Source organism: Bacillus rossius, chromosome 8, assembly GCF_032445375.1.
Source record: "Bacillus rossius redtenbacheri isolate Brsri chromosome 8, Brsri_v3, whole genome shotgun sequence".
NCBI lineage: Eukaryota > Metazoa > Arthropoda > Insecta > Phasmatodea > Bacillidae > Bacillus > Bacillus rossius.
The window spans coordinates 46738240-46765108 of NC_086336.1; the positions used below are offsets into that span (position 1 = coordinate 46738240).

General features: G+C 41.4%; 1 protein-coding gene across 2 annotated transcripts in view; it reads right to left on the minus strand.

Annotated features, from left to right (window-relative positions):
* LOC134534857 (inositol 1,4,5-triphosphate receptor associated 2-like) overlaps positions 1 to 26869 on the minus strand; it is a 194679-nt gene that overhangs the window by 99653 nt on the left and 68157 nt on the right. The gene's annotated exons all lie outside the window — the stretch shown is intronic.

Below are 26869 nucleotides of genomic sequence, written 5' to 3' on the forward strand. Positions count from 1 at the left end.
TTAAGAATGCACTGTGCTCTAAACATTGATACTTAATGCACTTGCAACATTAGTAGCGTTTTTACCTAACCTTACAAGCAAACAAACAATACTAGTTGACGTCTGCAATGTTTAGCAGAGCATAGCAATTTACCATTGTCAACTGCCTTAGTGTTTCGGACAACGACTGTGGTTTTGGGGCACATTAACTTAAATATTAAAGACTTACGTGATTGTACGGGCTGGTTCGCACTGACACACCAGGCAATACAAACTATGTATAAACTGTTACGTCCAGCGCAGAGAATACTAAAGAGGTATACGTAGGAAGGTAGTAGAAAGCACAAGAAGACAGCTTTTGCCATCAGCTTGCAACTCGATGAAGTACGTGCGCTCAAGTCTCACTGACCCAGCCCAAGGACGTAGTTGAGCTTGCCTATATGTGAGGGTACTGGCCACACGTCACGCACGTACGTCCTACAAGGTATTTCAGAAAATGTGAGGGTTAGTTTTGGGTGATTTCCGACACTCGACAAAACGTCAAGGCACGAAACAACTGGTTTTCACGCGATGTCAATCGTAACAAGTGTTAGACTGTATCCAAGTTGAATTGCGTGCAGTTTACGGGGGACGACGCACAAACGTAGATTCCAAACTGTACAGATTAGTTAGGCCCGTTCTACAATGGCACGTAAACGTAAACGGATCATGCAAACGGTGAAGGATCTCACGGAACATTTCACTATCGCGCCTAATACTTCCACATCGCACGGAAACGTATCAAGTGGCAACCAATAGGATTGCATTTCAAAGTTATGAAATAGTTTAATTAAAAATATATAGTTATTGTGCTTCGAGATCGTAACACGGACAGATTTTACACATATAATAAAATAAATCACAGAGTAATAATATAACACTACGTATTCTTGAACGTGAAACAATTTTTAACGTTCTTGGAACATAAAAAAAAAGTGTCTATCACCGCAGCCAAGTACTCGGCTTCTATTAGTCGCACGGAGCATCGTAAACGGCAGAGCTCAGCATTGCCGAGCTAATCCGTATGTCCGTCTCCTTCTGCGAGATAGGTATTGTAGAAACTGTGTTCCGTGAAATCCGTCTCCGTTACGTGTCATTGTAGAACGGGCCTTAGAATACACTATACATATATACTTGGACTAATTAGTTAACAGCTATGAAAATTATTTTACAATCACATGAGGTTGACTGTGCACGCAAAATTTCGCAGGAAAAAAATCATGACTTCAACACTGAACGGATTATTTTCAACTAGAACTGTACAAATCGCGTGTCATCATGGCGGAGACTAATAGTACAGAGTTATCTAAATATCTAGTAACTTTGCAAGCGTATTTTCTACTTCTTGAATAGTACAATATATGATGAAACGCGCTGAAATACATTTAATAATTTGGACGGAAACTTGTGTCGGTTCGTGTAATAAATTAAATAATAAAAGCGTGTTAATAATTGCATATGCGTTTAATTAGGTACGCGCGTTAGAAGTTATACTCAATTGATGTGATAAAAAAAAAACTAATTTTAATTTAGTGTCAATAATTATGCAGTGGAAATAAAATAATAAAAGGAATTAAGTGATATTGTAAATATGAATGTAATTTTAAAAAAAATAATCTAATCCAAAAAAAAATACTCAGTATTTATTATTATTTAATATAACCTGTGTATAAAATAAATTGTTTATTTTAACTAAATAATCGAGATAAATTTTAATTAATAATGAAATAAAAAATTCTGGAATATCATTATAATTTATTAATTAATAATTAAATAAGAATGTAATAATTAAACATACGGGATGATCCTGGGAAAATTGATAAACGCATTTTCTATCACTAATATTCACAATAAACATTTTTTTTAATTACATGGATCGGAATTCGATATCAATCAATAAAGCATATGATTGAAAATCAGATATATTTTATTTTCTATTTTTATGTAGCGTTTTTTTTTTCATCCTGTCAACTTTTGTTGCATGCTGAGCGTGCACTGTAAAAAATTCATTTTTTTTTCCGTAACCCGCCTGAAGAAGTATCATCATTGAGGATGGAGAGAGAGAGAGAGAGAGAGAGAGAGAGAGAGAGAGCTAATTGACGTGAACGCAGGGTGTCCACAAGGAAAAAAATATTTCGTACCAACTTAGGCGAGAAAAAAGTACTAGATTTGAAAGAAAAAAAAGTACTAAATCATAATTTGTTACGGGTTTTTAACAATTTAGGAAGTTATTAATGGCATTGCAATGCTCGAACTTAAATATCACACCACACACAAACATACATTCCATAGTTTTTAAAAATAATTACGGTTAATAGCTAATAAAACATATTGGAGTTACTATAATGTTATTATATTAAATAAAAATATAGGTACTAGATCTGTACTAGACCACTAAAAAAAGTTATAAAAGTACCAGATCTAGTACGAAAGTACTAACTGTGGCCACCCTGACGTGAATAAGGGAACTCACCCTGGCGAAGCGGACGGCGCGGGGGAACCTGCGCGCACGCGCGTGTGACCGCTCCTCGCCCGGGCCAGGGAGATCGCGCATGCGCGCGAGGTGCGACATCACGTAGGCACTACGTCTCGCCGGGGAGCCGGCCGCTAGGACTGTGTCGGCACCTGGGTTACCCCCCTCCCCTTCACGGAGCGACGCCGACACGTGCGACGCACTTGCCCGGGGGCCCCGCGTTCGGTCGTGCTGACGTCACGCCTCCTTCACCCCCCCCCCCCCCTCTCCATCATCACACGGCTCTTGCTTTGAGAATGAACGCCCCCCCCCCCCCCCTTCTACAACCCTATATCACAAACCGCGCCTGAGTAGCCGCTTTGCTTTATACAGCAAGGGGAAGCATGTAAAACAGAGGCGGAATGAGGACGCGGTTGAGAAATGCCAACAAAAAAAAATAATTAAGTTTTAAATATCAATAAAGCATAGAAATATTTTAACATAAAGAGTCGGATTTAAAAAAAAGACGTAATTCCACAGAAATTATTAGTTCAGAATTTATGGAATGGTGTATTAACGAAGTGGCGTATTATATTTTGGGGGAAAAAAATTTTTGAATTATGTTGGTAGAAATTAAATAAGCATGGCTGCAATGTCCACGTGTGCAGGCGTGTGCGTGTGTGTAATTTTTTTTTTGCATTTGAAACTCAAGTTGTAAAGTTCAATACTATGCATTTTTTTTAAGCTTTGAAAAATAGTGTTATAGTTGTTCAGTATTGGGAAATAGATAGTCCGAAACATTTACGGTGAATATAAACAGCAATGAACGAGAAAAAAAATTTATCACGTTAGCCAACATCTTTCTGTTGTTAGGTTGCCGATAAATACCGCAAAGAAAATAAGAACGTTTGTTATAGCATTGAGTTGCGACTCTATCTTCCTTCTTTTGTGGCTTTCCAGCACACTTGCAAACCTCTGAGGCCCGTTCTAAAATAACACGGAAACGGAGATGGATGCAACGGAATATTTCACTATCGCGTCTGCTGCTTCCACAATTCACGGAAACGTAACAAATGACATGTGGAAATCGATACGATTCCATTTTAAGGTTACAGCATGGGCAGAATTTACACATATAATAAAAATAAACCACAAAGTAAGAATAGATAGACCAGATATTCTTGTACAAATTGAAACAATTTATAACATACTTAGAACATAAACTAACATGGCTACCACATCAGCCAAGTAGGTACTCGGTTTCTACCGGTCGCAAGGAGCAACGTAAATAGAAGAGTTCAGCATTGCCGAGCTAATCCGTAAGGGTCCGTCTCCGTCTGCGTGCCATTGTAGAACGGGCCTAATGGCCGGGTTTTACATGCTATGCAAGAATGCAACAATAGCAAGAGGCCAAAAAAAAAGTTTAGTTATGATGTTTTCGAATACCCATTTGTAAACTACGCAAGATGAAAAAAAACGCATATATATATATACACACACACATACATACATATATATACACACACACCATCCACGGCGTAATTGTCTGTTGTATCATATATCTGAACGCCAAACGTTTATGTCGTAATGTCAAGCTTAGCAGACTGTTTTGTCGCCGTTCCAAATTTTTTTCTGTGTGTAGGCTTCAACTGAGCGAGTCGAACTCGACTGTATCCGTTGTTCTGCTAAAGAAAAAATGGATCGCGCCGAGAAATTCTTATTCGATTTTCTTCCAAAACGGCACGTGGAGTAACCGCTTGCAGTGTATTTCTAGTAACATTTTATTTAGCTAATATAACGATAGGAAATTAAAGAGATAGCATATAAATGTCTGCCTACGCATTTGGGTCGGATAACATAGTTAGGCAAATCAGATAGACGCAAATTTCATGAATGTGGTAGGTTAGGTTATAGGTACCTATATTTCATAAATAAAATTCTCGCAAAAATACGTTCTTTAGTTGTTTTTTCCCCCCACACTTAAAGGTGATCGTAACTAAAACCAAATGTTGGTTTGAGTGAAAATGTGTGAATTTATTTTTTTTTTTTTTATTATTTCGATCGCATCTAGTGGCCAACTTGGGATGTGATCGGTGGCTAATTTGGAGGGTCGGTGAACATTAAGCTTCCCAGCAGGGCTGTAGAGAGAAAAAAAGGATCTTGAAGAGGGCGGTGAGGGGAAACCAAATATGTTTTATGGACCCCTCCCCCCTTATCTTTTCCCCATTACTTGGTATTGGCTATAACTTTTCAAGCCCCACAATTCAAATTTTTATATGTAGGCTATATATCTTGAGACAATAAACTTTACGTTAAACGTGATCTGTGCGTATCACGTAACTAGTAAGGTTTCAAATGAATTCTATTAGAAATGGACTTGTAATTTACGTCCCACTGTCAGGGTGAACTCACGCGTTAAAAAAAATATATTGGTTGTCTGTAAAGTCGGTTTACGGACGATAGTTTAACGTGACAACGTCATAACAAAACATTGATGAAATCATTGCATACTTTTATGAATAAAATTGAAATCATTTTCATTGAATTATCACTATTTTGTATGGATACAAAGAAGGAGTGAAATGAAATCTACAGTTTAATAAATTGATAAATTTACTTTTATTTGCACTCATTAATTCAAATATGTTTATTACTTTAACGAAGAGATAATTTAACTATAACTTTTATACATGTTTGCTATTTAACTTCTTCCAATCTGTGTTATTCTGTTAAGGATAGGACGATGATAGGAAAAGTAGGAAACGAATGGGAGTGTTTCAAGGATGATGTGAAGGAAAATGGCTTACCCAACACCGAGATGCAGTCAAAAATAACATATTTGCGCCACGGACTCTGCAGCAATGCTAGGAGCAACGGGTTAGCAAAGAGCAATGAAAATGTTACATTGGGAATGCATGAAAACAGAATATTACGCCACTGACTAGGTCGCAATGCTAGGAGGTTCAGGTTAACAAAGAGCAATATAATATGAGCGTAACGGGACACGGCGAAACGGGACAATGTGCGTAACGGGACACTTTTTTTTTGTGCGTGCAGCCGGCGTTCAACGATTATTAGACGTTGTCACGTCAAAGAAAATCGAAACTCAGATGCTCCACTCCAACCCACTACACCCCAACTCACCACCACCACCCGCACAAAAAAAAACATTTCTAGGCGGTCCTGCTTCCCGTAGCCAGACGGGTTCCTCGCCATGTCGTTCGTCATCAGTAGAGACCCGGACAATTCGCGGGTTCAATGACCTCCAGGCTAGACGCCAATATCCTCTACACACTCGGGCAAATGCCAACTGTTCATTGGCTGCTGACTTGTGAGTCGTCTCGACTGGGTGGCCTGTGATTCGACACTTCTATGAGTGAGGGTCTCTAATTGGCCCTCAGTCCTCCAGATTAACAATGAACCAATGCCAGAAGCAGCACTAAGGTACAATTATTTGAATTTTAGCATAACACGAAATGAACCCGCGAATTTTCCGGGTCTCTAGTCATCAGTAGGGACCGGAAAAATTCGCGGGTTCAACGACCTGTTGGATGAACTCCATAGTCCTACGTACACTCGGTCAAAAGCCACCCACTCATTGGCTGCTGTCTTGCGAGACGTTCCAGCGTAGCAGCCTGTGATTCGACAAAGCTTTGGTTGGGTGTTTCCCATTGGCCCAGAGTCATCCAGGTGAGTTGTGAGCCAATAGCAGAGGTAGCACAGAGGTATAATAACGATTTGTATGTTAGCCTATCGCGAAATGAATTCGCGAATTTTTTTCCGGTCTCTAGTCATCAGGGAGGGAAGGGTGGACACCGAAGCTGTCAACTGCGCGTCGAAAGCTACCAACTTGTCGACGAACAAACAAGTACAGGCGAGCGAGCGTTCAACACGAGGCAAGAAGCTAGTTCAGTTGATGTTTTAGTAGAACGTCGTCTTTCATGCCTTTCCAGTGAAGGGCGGGTGAGATGGGGTGGGGAAAGCTGCTTCACCGTGCACTATTTATTCATTTCACTGGATCGTTAAAATATGCCACTCATGATTTGTTTTTAATGATTTATCAAAATCTTTAATATTTGTAGATCCATTAAGAACACTTGAATTATTTCCACTGCTACTAAAACTAAACTACATTTTAATATTTTTTTACTCTAAACGATGGGTATTTTGGAAATTATATATATATGATTGCCTTATGACATTGCAAAGAAAGTAATAACCGTGCGAAATTTCCACCTGTCACATTTTGTAAAGATAACGTTTATACTTTCATTAAATAACATCTACTGGATCGAGACTTTTATTTTTTTACTTTACAAAACAGTTCCGTTCACAGACGGCGAGTTCAACTGAACGTCTCGCCGCTCGACTTTAACGCTTGTGAACCGGCCTTAGGTCGACGCAGGCGAGAACCGGATCCCAGCATGCAAAGCGACCAGGAGGGCGGGTCACTTTCACTACAGCTGTCGGGCACGAAACGGAATAATTACACACCGTGACACTCGCCTCGGAATTCGACAGCTCTCGGCAGCAGTAGCTCAAGCCTGGGACCACGATGTTTGTAAACAACTCCGTGGGACGGTCGGTGCGAGGAGAAAACAAAACAAACCACCGCGCGCTGCTTTGCAAGTGAAAGTTTTGGGAGAGGGGCCACTGGCGCAGTCTTCAAGACATGCCCTCACCCCCCCCCCCCCCTCCAAGGTTGGGGTTGGGTGGACCCCTGGCCCAGCCCCGTTTATTTTCACATGTTTAACTATTATAATTGTTTACAAACTAGAAAAACATATTGAATATTTTATAAATAAAGCTTACTTTGGACTTATAATTATACCTTGACTTGTATTTTCAGGTTAAATAGCATTCTAAAAAGAGTGTTGGTCAGAAATAAGCATTCAATTATAATGAAGCACGTGACTGTAAAATTGGGGGGGGGGCAGGGGGGGGGGGTCCGTCTCCGATCCTGGGTCCAGGGTCCATAATTGAATGCGGAGGCCATACTTCAAGACTTGTCAAATTTGAGACCAATCCGTATTTTTTTTTTTTTTTTTTTGGTAAATGGAACAGAAATATTCGTGTAAAATTATAGATATTTGTAAATTTTGTAAATTTTCAATTAAAAAAAAACTAACACTTCCAAGTAGTGTTCTCAGTGATGCTGTATTCGAAATTATTACCAGGGGATTTATGCTTTTTGTGTTGTCCCAGTGCCTTCAATAGTTTAAAGTTATAAAAGAATAGCTTTCCAGTATCAACTGCGCATATTCGAATATATTTTCCAAGGTTTACAAAAAATAATAATGTTTGAATGAAATATCAATAGCAAATATTAAAATTATGCGTCTATCTCAGTACCTAATAAATACTCAGTTTTTCTATATAACTTTAAAAAAAAGTATTTCACACATGGAAAAAATAACCATTTACAATTTTCTTTTCTTGTAGTGTTACCAAATAACCATCTCTTGGTAACTGGTTCCCTTGTATCATCACATAAAATAATTTGTTCTGCGTGGTTACTCGACACATGCTCGAACGGCGCATGTGTGTGGTGCGGTGGCAGTGGCGGGGTGGTGGGAAGGGGAGGGCACCACACAAGGGGGCGGGGCCGACACCAGCGATAGAGACCACACGGCTTTATCTGACCCCCCCCCCCCCCCTTTTTTTCCGTTTCCCACCACCATTTTCCTCCGTGTCCTTTTTTCCCTTCCCTGTCCGACCGACAAGGCTTTCGGGCGAACCCGAACGTCATTGCAATACTGTACGTTCTCTGCATGGTTATTGGAATATGGGGAGATTGATTTTTAAAACATTTTTTTTAAGGACAGATGCCTTTACTAGTTTTCACTGTACGTCAAGGAGAAACCACCATAATGGACGGCAAAGATGGATACAAAAAACACACACACACACATAAACACAAGCCGAAATCAACCGATGTGAAATGTTAAATTCATAGACAGCACAGAGAATTTAGCGGAAGGAATTAATCAGCACAATACCACAGTCAATTGCAAAAAGAGCAGTACAAGCAGACAAACAACAGCCTTGGACAACGCAGCGACAAACAGAAGAACTCAACAATGATACTGAAACAAATAATCATGAACAACGCAGCGACGATGGCACGGACGAAAAAAAAATATATATATATATTCTGAACAAACAACGACGACGGCACACAAACAAAACGGTGGCGACGTTTCTCGCAACTGTTTTGTCTCAGGATCCCTGCTGTGTTCGTCTGTGCCACCGTCTTTGTATATTTTAGAATATCTGTTCGTCTGTGCCGCCGTCCTTGTGTTGTTCAGACGTCAGCAGCCAATGAACAGGCGACTTTTGCCCGAGTGTGTTGAGGACTGTGGGGTCTCTCTAGAGGTCAATGAACCCGCGTATTTCTCCAGTCCGTACCAATTAATGCCACAGACACGCAAACCGCCCGTTGCTCCAAGTGATTCAGTCAACAGTGTCGGATTCCTCTGAAATAACACGCACAGGGTGAGTTGTAAAAACTGCGGATTCTGGTCTGACGCACACTAAATGCCCCGGATGGATATTTGCAAGGACTGAAAATATTCGTGGGTTCAATTACCTCTAAGAAAGAAAACAAACAGACCCGTGTTCATTTATTGCTGATTTGTGAGTCATTTCAGCTGGTTTGGCTGTGATTCGATACTCCTTTGGTTGAGGGTTTCTCATTGGCTCAGAGTCCTCCAGATAAACAAGTTTGGATTCTAGCCTATCGCGAAATGAATCTGCGAAATTTTCCTGTCTCTGCCTATTTGTGTTTAATAGTATTGGGTTCATCCTGGTACCAGAAAATATCGCCAATTTTTCAGGTCGCTTAATCATGTTGCTTCAGTGATTGGACTCCTGTTTATCTGGAAGACTCAGAGTCAATGAAAAACCCTTAACAAAAGAAGTACCTATTGAATCACAAGCATCCAATTTTTTTCCCCAACCTCACTAAAACTAAGTTTATATTGTTGGCGTGGTCCGGGTTAGGGGAGGGACCTAGGTGAGTCTCAGGCCGAAGCCTATGCGCCTAGTCATGCTGGGATTAGCCATGCAGGGAGAGGGTCGCATGCATCGTGTGCTAGGAGGGGATTGGCCAGCCATGGTAGCGATTGATTACATGACTTATTCCTAGGGGCGTGCATATTTCGCGAAAAGATTCCGAGATCAGCTGATAGTTGACACACTGTAGCATCGTCTGTGTTTCGTGGTTGGGTGAGTTTGTTTCAGTTCCCACGTCGATTGTTGCAATACCAATCACTAGGGACCGGAAAAATTCGCGGATTCAATGACCTCTAGGATAGCCTCCATTATCCTCTGCATATCTCAAGTAAACACGCGTATTCATTGGGTACTAAATTGTGAGGCGTCTCCACTGGGTATAGCTTGTGATTCAACGCTTCTTTGGTCGATAGTCTCTCATTGGCCCAGAGAGCTACAGTTAAACTGCGAGCCAATAGCAGAACCAGCAGAATTGTACACATGTTTGAATTTCAGCCTATCACGAAATGAATCCGCGAATTTTTCCGGTCTCTACCAATCACAGTAGTTCAGTGCGGAAGCAATCACGTCCTGAATGGCCCGGTCAAACATGGCAACGACTTCTCTCGCAGACGGCCGCCAATCACAGGTAATAAACCGCTGGTGCGGATATACATTGTTGCAGTCTAATAGGCGTTCAGATTTATTCGCGAAAAATGCCTGCCACTACTTATTCCCCTAACATACATTTAGATTAAGACAATATTATGTTCGGCCCAGGTAATCAGTTAACATATGTCACGAGTCAGTAGCTAATAAGCGTGTGTGAAATACCTGCTCTACACAGAGGATCACACAGTCTACCCTAAACAGAAAGTGTTTTTTCTGTACTTTTACAAAATATTCATTTGGAAAACAGTAACCAAAAATAGATCGTAATACTACAAGAACGATGTTGTAACTTTGTACAACAAATGACGACAGTTATTTTTTCCTTTTATAAAATACGTTTTTTCGAGATAATACTGAGTATTTCTCACGAAAACTAGCGCATTAATTTAAATTTTAATCGTTGTTTTATTCAAGACTAATTTTTTTACCATGGAGAGGATAATCGAATATTATCATGTTGTATCATGTTTATTTATGTGCGCAGTTAATAATGAAAAGCTATCCCGGGAACGGTTTACATACAACTTTTAACTATTGGAGGTACTGGGGCAACACAAAGCTTAAATGCCCGGGTAAGAATCAGAACCCAGTATTACCGGGTGATAAAATTACTGCAGCGATAAAGTTGTTTTCGTGTAAATGTATAAAATTTTATAAATACCTGTAATTCTACGTGAACATTTTTTTTACATTTACAAAAAAAAATTGATAACAGTGTAGCCATGAATATTCCGGCGACGCGGCGCTGTTAACAGAGCCATTAGTGTCTTTACGGCGCGAGGGAACGTTACTCTGTCGGTAACGGCTGGTAATCGGTCGGTCGGCGTGATGAACGCTTGCGGTGACGCGGGGCAGACCTTGCAAGTTCCGTTTAAGGCTGAGCCGTAACAGCTCTTCATCTTTCACTTCTGGAAGTTTTTTTTCCCCCATCGTTTAAAGCATGGTGTATTTTATATTTTAGCCTACCGTGAAATGAATCCGTGAAATTTTCTGGTTTCCACGCCATACGTTACAAATTGGGATCACGTATTCATTAGGGGCAGGCATTTTTCGCGAAAAGATCTGAACGCTTAATAGACTGCAACAAGGTATACCCAAACCCGTGGTTTATTTCTAGAGACCCGTGAATTTCGCGGATTCATTTCGTGTTATGCTAAAATTGAAATAATTATACCTTAGTGCTGCTTCTGTCATTGGTTCTCTGTTAATCTGGAGGACTGAGGGCCAATTAGAGACCCTCACTCACAGAAATGTCGAATCACAGGTCACCCAGTCGAGACTACTCACAAGTCAACAGCCAATGAACAGTTGGCATTTGCCCGAGTGTGTAGAGGATATTGGAGTCTATCCTGGAGGTCATTGAATCCGCGAAATTCACTGGTCTCTATTTATTTCTTGTGATTATTGGCGACCGTATGCGAGAGAAGTCGTTGCCTTATTTGACCGAGCCATTCAGGACGCGTTTGCTTTCGCACTGAATTGCTGTGATTGGTGTTGTTACTATCTGGGATAAACTCACCTTCAATCACTAAACACAGACGATGCTACAGTGTTTTAACTTTCAGCTTGTCTCGAAATCTTTTCGCGAAATCTGCATGCCCCTATAGTATTCTTCGCGTTGGGTTGGGGGGGGGGGGGGAATCAGATTGCAATAAGTAGAGACCTGCAAAATTCGCGGATTCATTCGGTGATAGGCTATAATTCAAACACATATACCTCTTAGATAATTTTGCTATTGGCTTACTGTTCATCTTGGTGAATCTCAAACAATTATAAACCCTCAAGCAAAGAAGGACTGAATCACAGACAAACCAGCTGAGACGACTTACAAGTCAACAACCAATGAACTTGCGTTATTTGCCCAGTGTACAGGAGAATGTGCAGTCTATCCTGAAGGCCATCGAAACCGCGAATTTTGCAGGTCTCTAGCAATAAGTTATGCCCACGCTAGCGATTGTACCATTGTAATCGGCGACCGCCTGCAAGAGAAGCCATTGCCCCATTTGACCGGGCCCATTCAGGACGCGTTTGCTTCCACTGACAGTAGACACGCACCTGAGAAAAACCTCAGCCAGACACAAATCACAGACAACGATAAAAAAAAAGTTTCCAACTCACAGCTGGCATAGAAATATTTGGACGAAACATGCTGGTTACAATGTGGTTCACATTCGAACAACGTGTTACATCGTGCACATAATTAATTATACCGCAATGGCGTCGCTAATCGTTACCGCAGATGATTCTGGGAGAGTCGAGATGGAGCACGTGCTAGCGAAAGTGAAGCCACAACAAACCGCACGGTCGTAATGTCGTAATGTAGTCTTTGCTCTTCAAAATGTGGCGATCGTAATATCAGCTCAACGCTTTTCTTAACAGGGTTGTATTCTTAATTATTTTCATTATATTATATCGTGTTTTAGCGCACTTTTTTTTAAAATAAATTTTTAATACATTTAACTGCGTATTAATAAGATTTTTCTTCTAAACAAGTTCTTGTTTAATGGATTTTATGAATTTAAAGGTTAAAATTTTATGTCAACCCTAGCATGGTCTAAAAGCGCGAAATGATGTGGTATACAATTTGAGATCAACGGTACGTAGGTATTCGTCTTGAAGCTCTTTATTTTTAGTACATGATTAATTATTCAATAAAAACTAGGTTTTGGCTAGAACCGTAATAAATATTAAGGTTTTTTTCATGCTTTAAGTACACGCTAAAACTAGAATTTTAATGTGCATTGAAATTCATAAATAAACAGTCTACAAGTACCTACTTGTCTAGCAGGAAAGGCATTTTATAAACAATTAAACATGGTTATATTAGGAATTTATTATTAATATCGTATGCAAAACGCGACACATAAGAAGCAAAATCATCACGATCCTTTATGTGCTAGGGAAAAAAAAATCACACCAACTCATTGGCAACTTACTGACTCGTGACACCTGATAAACTGGGCTGCTTGTGATTCGATACGTCTTTTGTTAAAAGTTTTCTTTCATTGGCTCAGGGTCCTCCAAATTACCGGGGGGTCCAAAATCACTGAAGCAGCATGAAGGCGAGCCAAATTTTTTTTTGGATTCTAGCCTATCCCGAAATGAATACGCGCATTTCCCCCCCCCCCCTCCCCCACCACCACCAAAGTCTCATCAAGTATGAAGCGCCCGCAAGAAGGACATAAAACACAATAACAAAGCGGGTGTTTAGAACATGGCGCAACGGCCGTGTCCCAACTGCGCGGTGTCGCGCCGTGATAATCCGGCTCTTGGGGAGGGCCTCTCTCCCCCCCCTCCCCCCCGGAGCACGGACTCACGGAGGCTCCAGGACCGGCGGCGCTCGCCGGAGGAATCCGGGCCAAGGAGGCGGGCGTCGCTGGAGGCCGTCGACCCAGTTCCAGTCCCCGACGGGCCTACGCTGTAAACGTTCTTCGCAAATTAGTCCCGTCACCTGGGAGTTTTGCCTGGAAGGTTTTTTAGACGTGACAACGTCTAATACACCAATGAACGCCGGCTGCACGCACGAAAAACTGTCCCGTTACGCACATTGTCACGTTACGCTGTGTCCCGTTACGCTGTGTCCCGTTACGCTCATTGTACGCTTGCGCCGCATCTATCTCTCTTCCACTCGATTGGAACAACCATCGATTTGACTTTTTCGAGGCACATTAAACTTGAAACGCTCCCATTAGTTTCCTACTTTTCCTATCATCGTCCTATCCTTAACAGAATAACACAGTTTGGAAGAAGTTAAATAGCAAACATGTATAAAAGTTATAGTTAAAATAATCTCTTCGTTAAAGTAATAAACATATTTGAATTACTGAGTGCAAATAAAAGTAAATTTATCAATTAAATTGTAGATTTCATTTCACTCCTTGTTTGTATCCATACAAAATAGTGATAATTCAATAAAAATGATTCAATTTTATTCATAAATGTATGCAATCATTTCATCAATGTTTTTTTATGACGTTATCACGTTAAACTATCGTCCGTAAACCGACTTTACAGACAACCAATTTTTTTCCGGGGAGTTTTGATTTTTGGCACGCTTGTAGATTTCGACGTGCTCTTTCTTTAGAATGTTCACTTTGCCACCTCGTAGCTTTGCCACTCAACCAATGTAACACCGTCAGGTTGGTGTCCTTGAATGTTTAAATAGCGCTCGTCCAAAGATCGTTTGTGTTTTGCATACGCCTATCTCAAGTATTAAAATGATGAGGATGCATAAGTATATTAATAATGTGTAGCGCCTAAATTTAAAAGAATCGGGACACCTCGGTAAACTTATGTGTTTAAATAGCAACGTTTATGTTAATTTCTGTGTGTGCCCATTTGTGTTTGAATTTAACAGTTCTTCTTGAAGGCACTAGTTAATGGTACTTTTTGCGTATTTGCAGTATTTATAGCTATCACTTTCAATATAGCCAGTATGTGTGTATTGCATTAGATGGGCATTTAAATAAATTAATATCGCGACTATACGAACCAAAGGTGGTTTAAATATTGTGAAACAATTAGGTCATCAACGAACAACACCTTCCGTCTTTAGTACAACATTTTATGAAAATCCTTAATTTTAATGTTATGAATATAAAGACACGAAAATACAAATTCGACGATATTATATTAAAATGTAGAATTGTATTAAAGGGCCCTATATCCAGAACTCGAAGATTTCGGATACAGCCTAGATCCTGATATTGCCCAGGACAAACTTGAATTACTTTGGTTTAACGCTGTGTGGTTGGTAGTGTCAGAATCGTTATTGACCGTTTCAGAGAAAAGAAAACTAAAACTATGCGCGTGGAGTATACGCACGATAGAAGTGACTCTTGCTTTTTAGGTGTAGATATAGATAAACTATTTTCATTTTCGATCAAACTATTCGCATAAAAATGAATGACAATTATAAACTCAATTGCACAAATCAGCAACTCTTTTCCGCACGAATAAATAAATTGTAGATACTTTAAATTAAATAAAAGAAATATGGTAGCGTCAATCGTCAGCCCTCACGAAAACTGAGGAGTAGACAACCACAAGCAGCGTTACGAGAATTCCGTAGCATCACTGCTGCGTAATTTTTCTACCTCTTCCCTGCCGTCTCCCCTTCCGGCCGTTACAACTAGCATATAGCATGCTACGCCACGTACATATAACCCCCCCCCCCCCCTTCCTTTTCAACGTCTTCCTGTTCGACCGCTAGCACATGTGTTGGAGTGGCGTCGTCATCGACGCACTCTCCTGCTATTCCGGTTTCCCCCACCACACATGCGATCAGAATTTACGTAACGCTCAAAAATTGTCGCCCCCTCAGCAAAGAAGTTTCACTTCAATAATGAATATTTGACGTGAATACGTCTTTAAAATTGCTTCCATAGTGGGAGGCAATTCAAAAACCGAATGATAACAAAATCGTGGTATACAGTTTGGTTTTGCAGCTACATATCCATCATCTCCATACAAAATTTAATTACACCACTGGATAGCTAAAGGATCAAATAATTCGTTAAGCTAAGTGAGGACTGTGACGCAGCGCGCGCGGTGGAGGGGGGAAGCGCCGCCATTTTGAGGTCATATCGAGATTTCCATTTAGTATAACTTTTGACTCGGAGAAGCCCCGACGTTCGTTTGAGTTTCAGTCGTCAAAATCTATCGATTGCATTTATGTAAAACATTAGTGTAAAATAGTTACAGTGAATATATATGCTGTTAAAATAAAGAAAAGCATATTTTATATTTTGCATTGAAAATATTACCTGTCACGTACACGCGTGTTCACGTACAACACACGGCCGTGTCAATGACACAGCCACACTTTTTTTTTTTTTAACTCGGGAGCGAAATCTCTGTTTGCTTGTTCGCGCGCTCCGTGGTTCCAGCAGCGGCCGCGACGGGAAGCCTACAACTCACATAGTTTCGGTTCCCTGCAAGAATTTCCGAAGATTTCCGAAGTTTATCGTTTTGGTATTAACGCCACTTCAGCCGCTAAATCAGAAGTTTCCAACGAAAACAAGCATGTTGTGAACTGACCTAACCTAACCTAACCCTTCGATTTTTTTTTTTTTTTTTTTAATTTTAATTTTTGAGAGAAATCCGAAGTTGCACGAACGTGGTAGGGAACCGAAACTATGTGAGTTGTAGGTTTCCCGGCCGCGACGCGGGGTAGTTGGCGTCGCGGCCGCTAGAGCGCAGCGAGGTGCCGCGCCGGTCGAGCGCGAACGGCGTTTGTTTTCCTTCCCTCGCCCCTCCCCAACGGAAATATTCTTCCGCACGAGCCGCCGCGGAAGTGGTCCGCCACTCCGCGAGGTCACTGCATTCCTCTCACCTCGCTGTCAGCATGCAAACATACTGTTGCATCAAGTGTGTATTTATATAAATAGATAGATTTATAGAGATACAGATCGATAGACTGATAGCAGATAAATAATATATATATATATATATATATATATACATTTAATTATTTATTATTATTGAGTGCCCGCCAACAGGCATGATCATTAATTGGCAGCAGTGGCGTGCCCAGGATTTTGCTCTGGGGGGGGGGGGGGTCAGGCAGAAGGCTAGGGCCTTTCCGGGGGGTCTGGGGGGTATGGAATACCCGCCAGCTAGGCGGGGGGTGGGGGGGGGGGGGGGTCCTCCCACGGGAAAATTTTTAAAAATACGTGTTCAATATTGCTGATTTAGGCTATCTAAAAATACTGCTTAATTAAACATTTATGCTTGTGTAATTGAATTTATTTAATATCATACTAAATATTTAATTTTTTCATTTTATGAATTTAATATTAAAATATTTTTAGCCCTGGGGAGGGGGGTCCGGTCCCGCTCGTCCCCCCCCCCCTAGGCACGCCCCTGATTGGCAGGTACAACAAATATTACATAAAATACACACAGAGACAACAACAACAAAAAGACAACACAAACATAACATATGATAAAACTAACACATGACAAAGAAAACAAAAGAAAGTCTTAAACAATGGAAAAAATTTAATCTCTTGAATTTAATGAAATAACAGTCTTTCAGTTTGATTACTGACTTAAGCAATCGATCCAAATCTTTTTAACAATCATTGTAATTATATGTGTATCTTTTGTACAACTCATTTTTTTTATGTTATGTTTATGTTTGAACGTAGTAACTCTAAATCCAATTGTGTTTAATATTTCACTGTTTGTTAAACAGTAATATAGAATGATAGATAATAGATAAATAAATAATATATAATAATATATAATAAATAGATAAATAATATAATATATAAATAATAGATCGACAGTAGGGGCAGGCATTTTTCGCGAGAAAAAAATCTGGAAGCATATTAGACTGCAACAAGGTATGCCCACATCAGCGCTTTCATCCTTGTGATTGGCGGCCGTCTGCGAGATAAGTCATTGCCTTATTTGACCCAGCCACTCAGGACGCGTTTGCTTCTGCGCTGAATTACTGTGATCGGTGTTGTAACAATCGACATGTACCCCGGAAGAAACTCACCCAACCATGAAACACAGACGATGCAACTGTGTTTTAACTTTCAGCTAGTCTCGGAATCTTTTCGCGAAAAATGCATGCCCCTGTTAATAATAAATAAATAGACACCTGAAAAATTCGCGTTATTATTTTTTTGTATACAGACTGGTGTGCATACAATTATATATATAAACTACGTCCTCATTGGACCGTAGGTAGTTTTGAAACACCCACAGGGACAAGAGACCAATGACAGCATCACAGTTTTTAAATGACCCAATCACGTACCTTCCGCCGTGAAGGGAAGATGTGTCATCGGCAAATGGACAATAGACACAAGTTTGTGGAATTCAGTATGGTACCAGAAAATAACGCGAATTTTTCGGGTCTCTATAAATATATAATATTGATAGATTTATATGCAAATAAAATTTAGATAATAAATAAATAGATTATATGCAATTTTTAAGTGAATAGATGGATGTACAGATAGATAATTATTTTATAGATGGAATTATAAATAGATAAATAGAAAATTTCAGCTTAAATTTATGAAGACCTGTGGTTACAAATTAAGGATTTCTTCATAAGTCCACGTGTATTTTTACTTTGAACTTGAACTCATAAGGTTCATCGTAGAGTTCTAACAAAAACCTTTGAAAAACAATTATTAAGTCTACAGAGAAAATACTTTTCTTCTTTCCAGGTGCTTTTTCACCTCTTTCGGGCTACAACGGAACACAAAACTCGGTAGTCGAAAGAAACAGTTATCTGTAAATACGAAGATACTACTTCGTTTGTCTGCGGCTCATTCTTCGTTAAAAATTTCTGCGATTTCACTCAAATTTTCAAAAGTTTTACTCCTGTGACAAAATGATGCGCTGGATATATTATTTACATAAGTGCCTCAAAACAAAAGTAAATAACCGTCCATCACCGAAACTAGGTGTTCAATTGTTCAAAGTGCAGAAATTAGGAATTGCACAGAAAATGTCACTCAACCATTTGAACAAGAACAAAAAAACTGTTCAACCAACAAAGTTTTCGCTCTGTATTCGATACGGGTTCTTTGAAATCAATCAACTAAAACACATAACGTGTCTTAAAAAACACTCTAAATTAATTAAGCATTATAATCCGAAGTCCTTAAAAAAACTCATGTAAGGACAATCTCCCCAGGCTATACACTCGATAAGGATAGGCGGCAAAAACCGGACCTACAGCTGCCCGTTGTGAGTCGCCATAAAAGGCCTGCTATAAATTTTCCCACCTTGGGAACGAAATTACTCTGCAATTGCAAGAGGGCCTAAGTAATGTTACCTCACGCCGAAATATAATTGAAGGCCTACTTTGCAGAAGGCTTGTATTATTCACAAGTTTGAATTATGTGTATGGCCACGTTCCGTAACCTATAACTGGTCACCTCATTCACAGGAACTGGAAAATTTCGCGGTTACAATGATCTTCAGGATAGTCTACAAAGTCCTCTGTATACTGCGGTAAATAACACCGGATCATTCGCTGCCTACTCGTGAGTCGTCTCAGCTTATTTGCCTGTGATTAGTCACTTTTTCTTTCTTTTTTTCCTTTGAAGGTTCCCCATTGGCTCAAAGTCCTTCCTTATTAACTGTGCGGTCCAATCATTGAAGCAGCTGCTCACAGGTGAGCGTGTTTGGGGTCCAGCCTATCGCGATATGACTCCTCAAATTTGTTTTCCCGATATCCACTTGTTCACGACATTCCAGGAAAACCTGAAATATATCAGTGCTTGGGAACAGGGAAATGATGTGGAAAAAAAAGTTAGAACCACCGTAAGATTAGAAATTTCTGATCTCCCTTTCCGGGTTTTCTTCATGTCCTTCCCATTTTGGCAGTTTCTCTAATAAAAAATATCTTGGGCGGGGGGAGGGAGGGCCAACACACAGACATAATTTCTTAAAATTGTATATTGTTGGGCACTTGGACTCGTGGTCCACTTTGTATTTCATCCAGGATTTATGTACCAGGGACGCAAGCGCCCCTGGTGGTGTGTGGCTACACTGACCACTCACTCCGCTGCCAGTCAGCACAATAAATAATAAGAGAAAAATAATTCAGGATGCTGCCTCCTGAAACCACGACACTCATTCATGCCGTCACGCAACTCGGTACGGCTTGTGTCGCAACATCCCCGCAGGCGCAGCGCCGTGCCGCGAGCAGATGTCGACCACTCATAGCGCAACCTCCGCGGGAACAAAGCTAGGGGGCGCTAACGCAAGAGGCCGACGAGGAAGTATGTCCACGCCTGGTTCACCGTATCGGCACGTCCGCCACTGCGCCACCTCCCGAGAAATGTGGTCCTACCTCTTCTTAGCTTCGCCTCATCAGAGCTGCACATGGCCCCCACATTCGGGGGACCCCGGCTCCTTTCAAATATTTAAATAAATAAAAAGAAACTTGTGAAGACAGAATGAGGAAAATTACAGCAACTTAGCCACGTGATGTTACAGAGCTTTGCTTGGAAGGATTACTGAAGTCCTCATAGTGAGCTATAATAAATACACTTCCGCCAACATCTCGCCCCAAAAAAAAAATGGCAGGAAATGTGTTTGCGTCAAGTCTACATTTAATGCCGTTTTGCACACGTGTTGTTAGTTGTAAGCATGTCTTTCATACAAACTTGGACCTTTATTTTCACGTATTAAATAACATTAATTTACATGTATTTCTGACTTAAGAAAAAAAAGTATTAAAAAATTAAATAAAAAACAGAAATATAAAAAAATCAGATTTCAAGCGAAATCATTACTTAAATTTATATGTGTAAAAATTTGGACTTTTGAAGGTCTGCTGTTCCCTGAGATTTCTAGCGTGGTAACTTTCTTTTGAAACTCAGTTAAAAAATTAGTTATCTGTAAAGTCGGTTAACGGACGATAGTTTAACGTGACAACGTCATAAAAAACATTGATGAAATGATTGCATACTTTTATGAATAAAATTGAATCATTTTTATTGAATTATCACTATTTTGTATGGATACAAAGGAGTGAAATGAAATCTACAATGTAATTGATAAATTTACTTTTATTTGCACTCATTAATTCAAATATGTTTATTACTTTAACGAAGAGATTATTTTAACTATAACTTTTATATATGTTTGCTATTTAACTTCTTCCAATCTGTGTTATTCTGTTAAGGATAGGACGATGATAGGAAAAGTAGGAAACGAATGGGAGTGTTTCAAGTTTAATGTGCCTCGAAAAAGTCAAATTGATGGTTGTTCCAATCGAGTGGAAGAGAGATAGATGCGGCGCAAGCGTACAATGAGCGTAACGGGACAATGTGCGTAACGGGACAATGAGTCATCCTTTTTCGTGCGTGCAGCCGGCGTTCATCGATTTATTAGACGATGTCACGTCAAAAATTACTCATAAAAAATGTATGTTTCATTGGCCATACCGTGGCCCCTCCTTCACGGAATCCTGGCTACGGCACTGGCCGTGCACTTGGCGGGCGTGTACGGTCTGTTAGCCCGTGAGCTAGCGCGGTTGCCTGCCACGGTCCGAGGCGCAGGAGATGCCTCGTGAAATGGTCCCGTGGGGCTCACGACATTCTTTCACGTCCGGTTGCATCCTTTTACGAAAATGTGGCAGATCATTTCCTGAAGGCAATAAATCTCTTAGTTTCTTCCTAGAAGTTAGGAGTATTTCATTTATTCTTAAGTAGTTCTCGTAGTTAAAAATTTTTGCATCCTAGGGGTCTTCTTACTTCAACCACATTATAACCATATAATATTACTCACTTAGAATCTTCATAATATAATTTACTATCACAGCACACATACATATTATAGGTATATGTAATCACACAACACTTAACATATGTAGTGTTTATGTATTACCCTATATTGCAACTGCTAGATTTATAAATTTTCAGCAGTGTATATTGTTATAATATAGAGTATAATTATTCCATCTTCCATTTATTTTTTTTCCAATTGGGCTGTCTTCAGTAGAGTACTAAATTATTATTACATCTTCCTCTTCTCGTTATCGTCATCTTCTGCTCATTCGATAGAATGATGCTTCTTTCATTTGTTGGAAACGTGGCATCTGAATCGGAACCAAAGCTTGCGCTTCGCTAGTTTATTAATCGCGCTCTCTTGGTCGGCATTGTGCTCCCTCGAACGGGCGGAGTCCGACGGGAAATGGCGCGGCCGCACGTGCGGCGAGGAAAAACGGATCCGCCGTTTCATCGCGGTCCGGAGGTGTCGGTGAAGAGCTGTGTCTAGGGCCGGGACCACCCAACCAATAGCTTCCCTTCTGGCTGTGCCCCTCCGGCAGGCAGTAGAGACCGCCCCTCCGGGAGCCCTTGGAGCACCCACGGAGCCCGTGAGCCGTTTATTTCCTAACATAACTAAAAACTAAGTGTATTCGGGAGGGGTCTGGGTTAGGCATAGACTCCAAGTGCGTCTCAGGCCGAAGCCTATACGCTCTAATCCTGCAGGGTTTAAGCCATCCAGGAGAGGAAGCATGCATCATGTGCTAGGAGGGGATTGGCCAGCCATGGCAACGTTTTAGCCATGACTAACTCCCCTCACGGGCTATACTAGACTAAAACCAGACAAGTTGGGCCAAAGTAAAAACCTGCATGGACACAAGGAAAAAACACCCGGGGGCACTTACATGGGGGGGGATGCAAAAGTTCCATGCATTAATAACAAGCAGAAGGATGGTTCCGGAAGAAGAGTTGGACAGAGTAGAAATAAACTACTAAGCAAAGGGCGGGAACTTAGACATTGCCGTCCGCATTTCACTGGTTGTTTCGGGGGCGACTTTCGTCGTTTCCCGCCAGGCTGCCAGCCAGCCTATACCTAAATCTAAGTATGTTATCACCAGGTAACTGATTATCGTAATATGCTTCGACCATGCCACGCATTGCCGCGCTGCAGACCGCCTCCCTGTGGCCTACCAGACCCAGCGCTGGTGTCGGAGCGGCATGGTGCTGCTCGCACGTCCGCGCCCCGCCCATTTATTTAAAGTTCGAGAATAGGTTGTTGTCGTTTCGGCCCCCAGGTACCTCTAAAATCATTCGCTTTACCACATGAGAGTAGGTATATAAAGTATGTATGAGGACAGGGGAGGAGGGAGGGGGATCGGGGATCCGATCCAGCCACCTTAAGGCTTCGCTTCATCACCCATGTTGGATTACGTCACTTCCGCCGGCCATACACGCACGAAAAAGTATCCCGTTACGTTCATCAGCCATGTACGCACGAAAAAATGTCCCGTTACGAGTAGTTGGAAATGGGGGGTTCAAGCACAGGCGCAGGAGCCCGCCATCTTGGATGACGTCATCGGCGGCCATCTTGGATGACGTCATCGGCGGCCATCTTGGATGACGTCATCATGACCTTTGACCTTGACCTTGTCAATCTATGCTAATCTATGCTAATCTATGCCAATCTATGCCAATCCGTATGCTAATCTATGCTAATCCATGCCAATCTACGCTAATCTATGCTAATCCATGCTAATCTGTATGCCAATCCATGCTAATCCATCCGCCATTTTGTATTTCTAGAAATTTCCACCAACTTCGAATCATGACGTCACCGTTGCACTTTGTGTCATGGGCGCCATCTTGGATTTGAATTTTTTTTTTCGAACTTTGAAATTCGATGTAAACATCAACCGCCATCTTGTTTTCGTCTGCTGGTGGCCGCCATCTTGTTTTCGTCTGCTGGTGGCCGCCATCTTGTTTCGTCTGCTGCAGGCCGCCATCTTGTTTCCGTCTGCTGGAGGCAGCCATCTTGCGACGTCATATAGTTCTGTTGGTCGCCACCAGATAGCAGCAGGGATTATTTTATTTTTTTTCTTTAACTAAAATATTTTCAGTGCCGAAGCTGGGATTCGATCCATGGGACGTGAAAACGTCCAGGATGTCGTGGTTACGAGGCGGACACCTTGACCACTAGACCACGAGACCAATTGGGATATGGTGGAATAAATAATCTATATATGCTACGTACTGACGGCAAGTTTATGATAAATGGGGGAGGAGGGTGTTTTTGCCTTCCTTAATGCATGCCTAAGGCGCCACATTTGAAATTAAAATTATTATACAGCCGCCATCTTTAATTCCAGCACAGACTACCAGATGGCGCTAAATTCAAAAAATTAGTTGCCAGAGGTGCCACCATCTTGGTTCTCAAGTTGGCTGGTAGATGTCGCTAGTATCGCGCGCCAAATTCAAAAATTAGTTGCCAGAGGCGCCGCCATCTTGGTTCTCAAGTTGGCTGGTAGATGTCGCTAGTATCGCGCGCCAAATTCAAAATTAGTTGCCAGTTGACTAGCGTATTATTCCATACGGTGCATGTATATAAGCGAGTCCTAGACAGCAGGATGCTCAGTTTGTTACTGACGTCGGCGGTGTAAGGATCGCCTAGTTTGTTTCTTCTGGTGCATGAGTCGTGTCAATTAGCTGTTCTTGAGATTTCGATAGCATCACAGAAATGGAAACAATACAACAAAAATTGAGACTATACAAAAAATTGAAACTATACAACAAAAAAACTGAAACTATACAACAAATTGAAACAGCAACATCCAAACTATTCGCAGAAAAATATTTACATGTCATCACCGACATACCCGTGGGGGACCGTGCGGATACCGTCTTCACATATTCGACGCTTATCGTCCTCCCATGTTATGGCCAGCTTATTACTGTATTCACTGTACAGCACATGCTGCCTTGATCGTATGGCCCTAACGCCTGCCCTTCTAGTGCGGTGGTCTTGCAGGGCATCCAGGTAGTCATCGAATGTGATGCGGTTTTTGACCACACAACGCTGGATGCCCTTGGCCTTTTTCTCGACCATGTCACCGCACTTGTAGGCATAGAGTTTGGCCCGCAGACTGACAAACTCGCTCATTACTTCGCCCCCACACTCGTCCTTGAATTTGCCAACAACTTTCTTGTTGATGGGGGAGAAGCATGGGTGGTCAGGAGGGTAGCAGCTGGTGTCGAATTCAGACATGAACTTAGGGTCCGCTCTTAGATCATGGTAGAAGTCCTGTGTCTGAATCTCATACACAAAGCTGTCTGTATCCATATATGCCAGATGAATATTTTCCTGATATTTCGGTTTCATAGTATTATAGTGGAAGTCGTACATGAGTGTTTTTGATAGATCAAGTACTGCGAGTCCGGCATAGATCGGCTTGTCGAAAATGATGGTCTCATGGTTCAGGTGGACAAGACTCAAGTTTGGCTCATACATTGTGCGGTCCTTGAAGGACGGACGACACACCAACTTCTTAAAACGCTTCTCGGAGCACACCAACTCCATTTTGAGCCTCCGTCTCTTGTTCTCAATTAGTTTGCCAAATGTCGAGTTCACAGCGAGCTTGAAGAACTCCTTCTCGAACTCGTTGGCTGCTGCTTTGCGCTTGTTGGTGTTCAGCCGAATATAGGGCTCCAACCATGCCGACTGCTCAAACTGAAGAACTTTATGTATTCTTATGATTTTTAGACCATGCGATACTGCTTGCTGTAGGTTTTTGTAGTGCACGATGTAGTGCTCTTTATTTTCCAGCGTTGTCATCAGCTTTGATTGCTTTGAGCCGGGCGGACACTGATTTACGGGAAGAAATGGCAGGTCTTTGTGACTTTCGTGGAGTTCGAGAGGGTACTCCACATCACACTCGATAATGTAGCCTGTGGGTGAATTTTCCGGAATAGACATGACATCAATTGATGTGTCTGTCCATTGGAAATGACGAATGGGGAGCGGCAGAGACATCGCCCACCCGTACAAGTTGTTTGCATCAATGTACTCCAGGAATGTGGATGGCTTGGAAGCATCATGTGTTTCTGGTACGTATGCGTTATTGGCTACGCAATGACGTTTAATGCTTTGCGCTACACCACCACGAATACCAGCCTCCACAAACATATACATGTCATAATCTGTGAGTAGCTCTAGCTGTACACCTGTGGTTCGAAGCATCGCGTCGAAAGAGAACCCAGGACAAGAAATGTAGTGAGACGGATCTAAACTATATGTTTCCAAGCAAAGACTGCGGAAATTCTCGAATACGTCCGCCAAAATCAGAACATCCGTCTTTAGGTACAAGTCAGCGTACTCCCCTAAGGTAGCACACTGAAACTTGTCCCAGACATTTTGTGCGTGAGCGTAATCCGCCTCGGAAATACCAGAATCAGTCAGAATATTAAAGAACTCATCGATGGATGGAAGACTAGTATCGTCTAGTCGAGCAAAAGAATCAACGAAGTCGTAGGGGAAGACTCCCTTGCGGGTAACCAACTCCAACTCATCAGGAGCGAAAAACTCAGCAGTACTTATAAACTTGTCTGCAGGCAAGAACTCGGCGAGCGAAGCAAGACCCCGACTCATAAAACGGAACGTATCGACAAACTGAATGCTGAACTTATCATGTAACTTTTTGGAAAAAGTTATCAGCTTCTCCTCTGAATTCGGAATGATGAAGATGTCTTTACTATCATACCCCAACTTCCTGATAATGAAGTTCTGGTCGTATGCCAGGTTGTGGAAGAACACAATCAACTTTTTTGGTCTGCGCCTGAGAAGGTTGCAGTCATTACATGCAGACCCAATAAATTCGCCGGTGAAGTGATTGTGGTCACGAACTTTCTTTACAGCCCCTCCAAACTTTCCCCCACAGTAGCAACAACACCTTGCTTGCAGAAAAGCAGTGTTTTGTGCATGTGTGAGCGGAGTCATAGGAACATATGTAGAAAATATTTTCTGTACATCATGTCCAATCTCCACAATGCGGGATATGAATTTATCTTCTGCGTCACACCCCCTGTATATTTCAGGCTGTGAAGGAAGTGCAGAAGTGAGGTGTGCTGGAATGACTGTATTATCTGCTTTCACATAAATGCAGTAGCTGTATGCTTTATGCTTTTGGTACTGCAGTGTGTATGGCTCATCAGGATTCAGGTGACAGGTATGGATTTTCTCCAGAATAGCTTCAAAGTCACAATATACCACGATGGACATCTTATCACTGTGATGGAAGTTTTTGAACTTCAGAACAGGTGGCTGGCCGTTTTCATCAAGCTGTGGCATCTGCATCCTAACAGCAGCATGTTGTTTGCAGAGCTCACTGTGTTTTACCAAACACTGAAGACCAGTGAGCCCGCTAACCCTATCCTGATCATCATAATGCTTGAAGCATCTTTTACAAACATGAATAGCCTCAGTGTGTGTAGTGAG